We start from the raw sequence: 8,739 nt of genomic DNA on the forward strand, positions 1-8,739 counted from the left end.
GAATTTAAGAATTTAAATTTAAGAATTTAAGAATTTAGAATTTAGAATTTAAGAATTTAAGAATTTAAGAATTTAAGAATTTAAGAATTTAAAAATTTAAGAATTTAAGAATTTAAGAATTTAAAATTTAAGAATTTAAAATTTAAGAATTTAAGAATTTAAATTTAAGAATTTAAAATTTAAGAATTTAAATTTAAGAATTTAAAAATTTAAGAATTTAAATTTAAGAATTTAAGAATTTAAATTTAAGAATTTAAAAGAATTTAAATTTAAGAATTTAAATTTAAGAATTTAAGAATTTAAAATTTAAAATTTAAGAATTTAAATTTAAGAATTTAAGAATTTAAGAATTTAAGAATTTAAGAATTTAAAATTTAAGAATTTAAAATTTAAATTTAAAAAAATTTAAATTTAAGAATTTAAGAATTTAAGAATTTAAGAATTTAAGAATTTAAAAAATTTAAAATTTAAGAATTTAAATTTAAGAATTTAAATTTAAAATTTAAAATTTAAGAATTTAAGAATTTAAGAATTTAAAATTTAAGAATTTAAGATTTAAGAATTTAAGAATTTAAGAATTTAAGAATTTAAGAATTTAAGAATTTAAAATTTAAGAATTTAAGAATTTAAGAATTTAAAATTTAGAAATTTAAGAATTTAAAATTTAAGAATTTAAAAATTTAAGAATTTAAGAATTTAAATTTAAGAATTTAAGAATTTAAAATTTAGAATTTAAAATTTAAGAATTTAAATTTAAAAATTTAAGAATTTAAGAATTTAAAATTTAAGAATTTAAGAATTTAAGAATTTAAATTTAAGAAATTTAAGAATTTAAGAATTTAAAATTTAAAATTTAAGAATTTAAGAATTTAAATTTAAATTTAAGAATTTAAAATTTAAAATTTAAGAATTTAAATTTAAAAATTTAAAATTTAAGAATTTAAGAATTTAAGAATTTAAGAATTTAAGAATTTAAATTTAAGAATTTAAAATTTAAATTTAAATTTAAAATTTAAATTTAAGAATTTAAAATTTAAATTTAAAATTTAAGAATTTAAATTTAAGAATTTAAGAATTTAAGAATTTAAGAATTTAAGAATTTAAGAATTTAAGAATTTAAATTTAAGAATTTAAAAATTTAAGAATTTAAATTTAAGAATTTAAGAATTTAAATTTAAGAATTTAAGAATTTAAGAATTTAAGAATTTAAGAATTTAAGAATTTAAGAATTTAAAATTTAAGAATTTAAATTTAAGAATTTAAGAATTTAAGAATTTAAAATTTAAGAATTTAAGAATTTAAGAATTTAAGAATTTAAGAATTTAAAAATTTAAGAATTTAAGAATTTAAGAATTTAAGAATTTAAGAATTTAAGAATTTAAGAATTTAAATTTAAAATTTAAAATTTAAATTTAAGAATTTAAGAATTTAAGAATTTAAATTTAAGAATTTAAAATTTAAATTTAAATTTAAGAATTTAAATTTAAGAATTTAAGAATTTAAATTTAAAATTTAAGAATTTAAAATTTAAGAATTTAAAATTTAAAATTGAAGAATTTAAATTTAAGAATTTAAGAATTTAAGAATTTAAATTTAAATTTAAGAATTTAAGAATTTAAGAATTTAAGAATTTAAGAATTTAAGAATTTAAATTTAAGAATTTAAGAATTTAAATTTAAATTTAAAATTTAAAATTTAAGAATTTAAGAATTTAAGAATTTAAGAATTTAAAATTTAAGAATTTAAGAATTTAAGAATTTAAGAATTTAAGAATTTAAAATTTAAGAATTTAAGAATTTAAGAATTTAAGAATTTAAGAATTTAAGAATTTAAGAATTTAAGAATTTAAATTTAAAATTTAAATTTAAGAATTTAAGAATTTAAGAAGAATTTAAGAATTTAAGAATTTAAGAATTTAAATTTAAGAATTTAAGAATTTAAGAATTTAAGAATTTAAGAATTTAAGAATTTAAATTTAAAATTTAAGAATTTAAGAATTTAAATTTAAAATTTAAGAATTTAAGAATTTAAGAATTTAAGAATTTAAGAATTTAAGAATTTAAGAATTTAAATTTAAATTTAAGAATTTAAGAATTTAAGAATTTAAAATTTTAAATTTTAAATTTTAAATTTAAATTTAGAATTTAAGAATTTAAGAATTTAAAAAATTTAAGAATTTAAGAATTTAAGAATTTAAGAATTTAAATTTAAGAATTTAAGAATTTAAGAATTTAAGAATTTAAGAATTTAAGAATTTAAGAATTTAAGAATTTAAGAATTTAAGAATTTAAGAATTTAAGAATTTAAGAATTTAAGAATTTAAGAATTTAAGAATTTAAGAATTTGAAAACTTGATGATTGTTTTCGCAAGAGTTTGCGTAAGTTTGATTGTAGATGAAGTGCTATGGGAAAAGTACCTTGGTTTTGTTTTTGGAACAACATGCACAGATAGAAATCTTATGAGCAAATCCGTAAAATCTATGTTGACGACATCTCTCAAATCATTCACCGATGCCTCTGTGCTCTTGTTCTAAGCTTACTGATTTTCCTAGAGAGCACATTGGTATAGATAAGGCTACCAACTGTACGGATTTTTTCCTTACCATACGGATTTTCGGACCTCTTCGCGGATTTTTAACAGGCCGGAATTTTTGTAGGGAATTTTACGCATAATACGGATTTGTACGGAATTTCAGCAACTTTTTAATCATTGAATCGCTTTTTGATTTGGTCGAAGCTTTTATTAACTACACAGAAAAAATATGTGAATTTACTTAACACGGAAAATGAATTACATGTAAACTCAGTTGATGTTAACGTAAGATTCGACGTAAACGGTTGAATCACACGTAAAATCATGTTTTTACGTATAATTTGTTGCAAATTTACATCAAATTGCATTTAAATTTAAATGTTTAATGACGTGCAAAAGTGTTACATGAGTTGCAGTTGAGTCTTTTTACCGGACGGACGCGTTTTTTAATTCGCTCTACACCTTATTTTTATTTACCTTCACTGACCCAGTCCACAAACGTAAACGTAAACATATTTATTTTTTTTGTCGCGCGTCGCGTGTGCACTTATTAACAAACGTAAGCAAAATGCAGTGCTATGTGCCGACGTGCTCTTCACCCTTCGACCAACAATACCTCTGGAACTGTACGGGCATTTGTAATCGACAATTTCACGCAGCCTGTATTGGGGTCAAACGTGGCTCCGAAGACGACTTGCAACTACATGTACTTCCTATATGCAGCCTTTGTCGAAATAACCTACATATGGAAATCGACATTAGAAAAATAATGCAGCATCATTTAGAAGGCAGTCATATGATCTTGACTCACATCAAGACCAATGACAAGACAAACCAAGAAGCCCTTAATGAACTGCATAATAAAATCATAGGCCTGCAGGAAGAAATTAAGAAATCTGCAGAAATCGCAAGTCGAATACTTTCGGCAGTATTAACACAGGCACCGGCAATGGACTTCCCTTAAACGAAGTCAGAAAAGCATTTGAAGACACCACCTCGGACCAGAATCATAAACTCGCTGAATCATTCTGCCGTATCCAGGAAATTACGTCATCCCACCGGGATGACATAATTAAAACAATTGCCTCAGCAGAAAAATAATTTTATAATAATTATATAATTTAATTTTAGTAGTCCACGATGAAGTGAGGGCCCTCACTTCATCCATCAATAAACTGCAAGACAATGAAATTGAAGTCCGGCAAAAATCACTGGCAGAAGAATTAAACGAACAAACCGTACTGAAATCGAATCTGGCTGGCGACTTATCGGCAGCAAAAAATTTGGAAGCCAGACTGGACCGACTTCGACGCCAGGCAGCGGACTCGCCGTCTTCAGGAAAAGGAAGCCGAAAAAGCACGTCGCCGCAACCGAAAACATCGTCAACAAATTCAGCACCAGCAACAACAACAATCACAACAACATCATCAGCAACGCCGGCAACAGCAACAACAATCACATCAACATCTTCGTCGGCAACAGCACCAGACCAACTGCAACTCTGACGCAGGCCGAAACCCAAGTACGCCACATTTTAACTTAAAGGACAATCAATTCGAAATTTTTACTTTTCTGTGAGTTTTAATTAAAAAGGGAGAGTTTTCCTGGGTTTCCTCAATTCAAACTTGATTATCAATAATTCTAGAGTTTTTGACAGGGCTTGCGAAATTTCGACTTTTTTGGTGATAGCTGACAGAACACTCCAATCGTCTTCACTACGACAACCTGATTTGACATTCTACCGAGATTCCGATCATCTCTCCAATGATAGCAATCATATGACTCCTGTCACCACGCAGCATACATTAGGAAGAGAGACAAAAACGAGAGAAAGAGCACGTTGTCTCGTTCAGGCGGCTGCTTGAGCTTGAGGCATTTTTCGTTCATTTCGTCTTCGTGTTTACGTTCACTGACCGTCGCCAAGCAACGACGGTCATGATAGGCGTTGTGTGTCAGCGATCAAGTATCGTTTTGGGAAATGATCGCTGACAGAAAGTTCTATCGAATATCGTGCAGTCCCATTTTGGATAGATCCCTTTTCAAGCATTGGTTTTTGAACTATTGTCTTTCATATGTTGATAGGACCTGTTGGGGACCTGGTTGCCTTCGATAAGTGGTCCGTGGTTCCGTTGGTAGGTCCCAACATAGACCGATGGTAGATTGGGCGCAGATCCATCTGCGCACACACACACTGGTTGAGGAGGTCCACTTAGTCCGCGGGAACGACTCCCCGGGCTTCCGGGTGACGGTTTTGTGGTCACCGCATAAAATAAAACACGCGAAATACCGTAAACTACACGAATTCTAACAAGAACGTTTATTTCTAGGACTGTACAAGTAATTTACAATCGCCGCGCCGCGACGCGACGGTCACCCCGTGACCTTTCCCCTTTGGGGACCCTTTTCCAACTTACGTTTAGTTCTGTTTCGTACGATCGCTGAACCTAGCGCGATGCTTTCATCTTCGGCTAGAGAGAAAGTTCTGGGAGAAAGTTCTCTCCGCTCTGTCTACCTAAAACCTCAACAAATGACCCTCGGTCATTGATGATCGTTCGTATTTGGTCCAGTGGAAGTCAACCTGACTCTCCAACATTCTCACCCACCCTGAAATTCCCCGAATTTCTGAACACAAGCTCTAGAGTGTGGGAGTGAATGGTACAAACATGTGTCCTAGTTTGTGTTGTTTGTGTCCGAAGCTCAACCAAAACATGAGCTTGTGTGTCCTAAAAGTGTTTGTAGTCAAAAATTTTCTTTTCCTAAAAGTCTTGCTTGGTCAATATTTCGCTTTTTACCCTAACCCGACAATCAGATCGTCAAACCGAAATTTGTATCAGAAGTTGTGTTCGTGAGCAGACGATTCCATCTCGCCTCACCCACCATCGAAGAACGCAGCGTAGATTTGTGGTGGTGCTGATCAGCTGTTCGTTGACTGCTTGAAGAAAGCGCAGAAGACCTTGCGAGCCGATCCCAATGACCAGCCTAATCCCTTTTGATTGTATTCCACCACCGAGTCGTACGTCCGTGTACGAGCACAGCTGATTCGTGCGATCGTGTTCATTGCCGCTGCTATTGTTGTAGATGTGCTTGCGATCTCCTTGCCGGACCAAAACCGCAACACATTTGTCCGTTACCACCACCTACTGCGACCGATGATCGCAGCTGATCAATTGATCCTCTTTGCGCTCCGACCCTAGACCCTGTCTAGAGTAGCGCGTGTAGAGTGCTGCTGCCCGAAGCCGTCCGTGGCTACAGTAGCACGTCGATGTAGAAGTACACCAAAAACGATCGCAACCGATGCTAGCTCCGTGTGGCTGTATGCGCTGACCCTGCCAGCGTGGTTGTGTGCACACAAAGCACCGTACTGTTGTCTTTTGGTCCAAAACAACAGTAACCGACGACCCTGCCGTCGATTCCGAATTCGATGCGAGTTTGTTGGTAGGGTATTTGTCCCTATTTTGGACCTCCATATGATGGAACTCCGAAGCACGCGCTTCGCAGATCGTGATCCTCCTTGGATTGGCAGCAGTGTTCCAACTGCCGGCCGTCCTTGATTCCGTTCAGCTTCCCCAAGGTGTGCATCCTCGACACCCCAAAGCTTGAACACGATGTGAGATCGGCTGTGTTCCAACTGCCGACCCAGGTTACGCCGCACCTGGCAACGTCCCGTTGACGCCGCGCTGAGGTGTGGGTTTGTGAATGATTGATATTCCAGAAGTTTGCAGTGCTTCCCCGACTGCACAATTGGGTTGATACCATAACCCGTACTCCGTTCCTTTGCAGTCTGTCCACGACTGCACCCAAATCCATGAATGGTGCGGATCGTGTATCGGCGTAAGCGACATCCGACGACCCACACGCTGACTTGCACCTGCTAGCCCAGTTTCCCATCGCGACGATAACCATCGTCGTCAATTAATACCGTTAGCCGACGTCCCGATGACGTCACGTGAAATGATGATCAGTCTCGAACGGTGCGTGTAGATGATCGTTAGCACCACTACCACCAGTTGGCAGTGGTCAACTCCAAAACGTTGTATGCGTGCCAGCAATGTATTGGTTGACCGTGCAGTGACATGGAAGAGGATTAAGGTTTTTAGGGTGTAGCGACCGATGTCCGGCTTCGGCGGACATATACTTTTGAGTATGTTTACCTTAAGAAACCTAAAGTTGTGCAGCCTCTTCATGATGTATGGTCATTCCCGGATGATTCCCGATCGGTTACACCGTCCAACCGATCGCCGTTGTTGCATGCCGAATCCGATCTCGCTCCGTGGAGATCAAAGTTGATCGCGTGCCGGTATCAGTAACCCTGACGACGACGACTCACATCTACGACCGTAACAGCTGATCGCTCGATCGCCGGTCGTCCAGCAGTGTGAGTTGGTGTTAATTCCTTTGTTCTCCCAACGAACCGTCGCTCGTCTTGCGTGTGCTAGCTGTCCGGTGCTGGCCCCGATTGTTTGCTGAACCGTAGCGGTTGGAGTGAGACACCACGATAATCCGAGCTTGAACTGTCGACGTCTTGCTTGCAGTGACGACACCATGACGTCACGTTGTGAGTAGGCAGCATCCGTTTTCGCCAGCTCGAGTGTGAGCGATCGTCCCAGCGACGATCTGCGTGGTCGGTTGACGATCACGATGACTCAGCGCCGAAAGTCAGTTGTTGGTATTGGTGTGGTATCACAGTAAGGAAGAAATAGTTTTGTGTAATACTCCGTGAGAGGGTCCAAGCCTCGGCGACATATACCGTTCTTTTATATTTACCTGGAAAAGTAGGTTTCGCTTCAAACGGTACGTGTTGTGTTCCTTGAAGCTGCGTTGGTGAAGTGTCCGAACGTGTTGCCACAGACACGTTGGCGAATCTCGTGACGTGTCACAAGTGCAGCTCCGGAAGGTGGATTATCCAAGTTGTGCGTTGAGTCCGTGTTGGTGATATGACGACCGATTACGTCACGGCGATCCTTGCAGCCACCGATCATCGATGGTTAATTGAAGTGGATTGATGTTGATGGATGTTCGCAACCGGGATAGTGCAACCGTACACCAGAAGATAAGCGTTTCAGCTCCGAAAAGCCGTGCCGACGGCGAAATGATGTGTAGCGGGTGTGTGGCTCAGCAATGTTGGTTCGAGAAGAGATTTTGATGGTGTTAGCGAGTGATTGTGCTCGGCTTCGGCCGACATATACCGATGTTTATAAATATTTACCTATGGAAACAGGTGTGTCCTCCTAATCGGTAGTATGTCCAGAAGCCAGTAGAGGTTCCGAATTCCATCATCTCGAGCGTAGACCAGCTTGAGTGGTCAGCTTCCAGCCAAGACGAACCGTGTGAGTGGCCGAACCAAGTTCCAGCGAGCGCGACGTGTTGCACGGTGAGTTGGAAGTCTGCTCGCTCGCGATTTGTTGTTAAGTTCCAGGTCGCTGTGCACACCGTGCACTCCATTTGTAGAGAGTTATTTACGTGCGCATGTATTGCGTGTACGTACACGAAAAAAAGTGAGGTTAAATTTTGTCCGGCCAGCAAAATCAAATGGTGCGCTAGTGTGCGTACGCGAAACGTCATAAAGCTCTAGTCCGTGAAGAAAGGTTCTGCTGGACAATGACCTTTGTCCAGCCCAGCCAAATTGAAATGGCGCTATCCATCCAGCGCGCAAAATGGCGTGAAGTCCATGTCCAGGTAGTCCAAACCGTTTCTCGTGTCCAAGTCCTTCAACCAGTGTCCTCCGGTGGTTCCCCAACATCCGGTTCGAAGGACCATTATGTTGGGGACCTGGTTGCCTTCGATAAGTGGTCCGTGGTTCCGTTGGTAGGTCCCAACATAGACCGATGGTAGATTGGGCGCAGATCCATCTGCGCACACACACTGGTTGAGGAGGTCCACTTAGTCCGCGGGAACGACTCCCCGGGCTTCCGGGTGACGGTTTTGTGGTCACCGCATAAAATAAAACACGCGAAATACCGTAAACTACACGAATTCTAACAAGAACGTTTATTTCTAGGACTGTACAAGTAATTTACAATCGCCGCGCCGCGGGCGCGACGGTCACCCCGTGACCTTTCCCCTTTGGGGACCCTTTTCCAACTTACGTTTAGTTCTGTTTCGTACGATCGCTGAACCTAGCGCGATGCTTTCATCTTCGGCTAGAGAGAAAGTTCTGGGAGAAAGTTCTCTCCGCTCTGTCTACCTAAAACCTCAACAAATGACCC

This window comes from Culex quinquefasciatus, chromosome 3 (assembly GCF_015732765.1).
Source record: "Culex quinquefasciatus strain JHB chromosome 3, VPISU_Cqui_1.0_pri_paternal, whole genome shotgun sequence".
Classification (NCBI taxonomy): domain Eukaryota; kingdom Metazoa; phylum Arthropoda; class Insecta; order Diptera; family Culicidae; genus Culex; species Culex quinquefasciatus.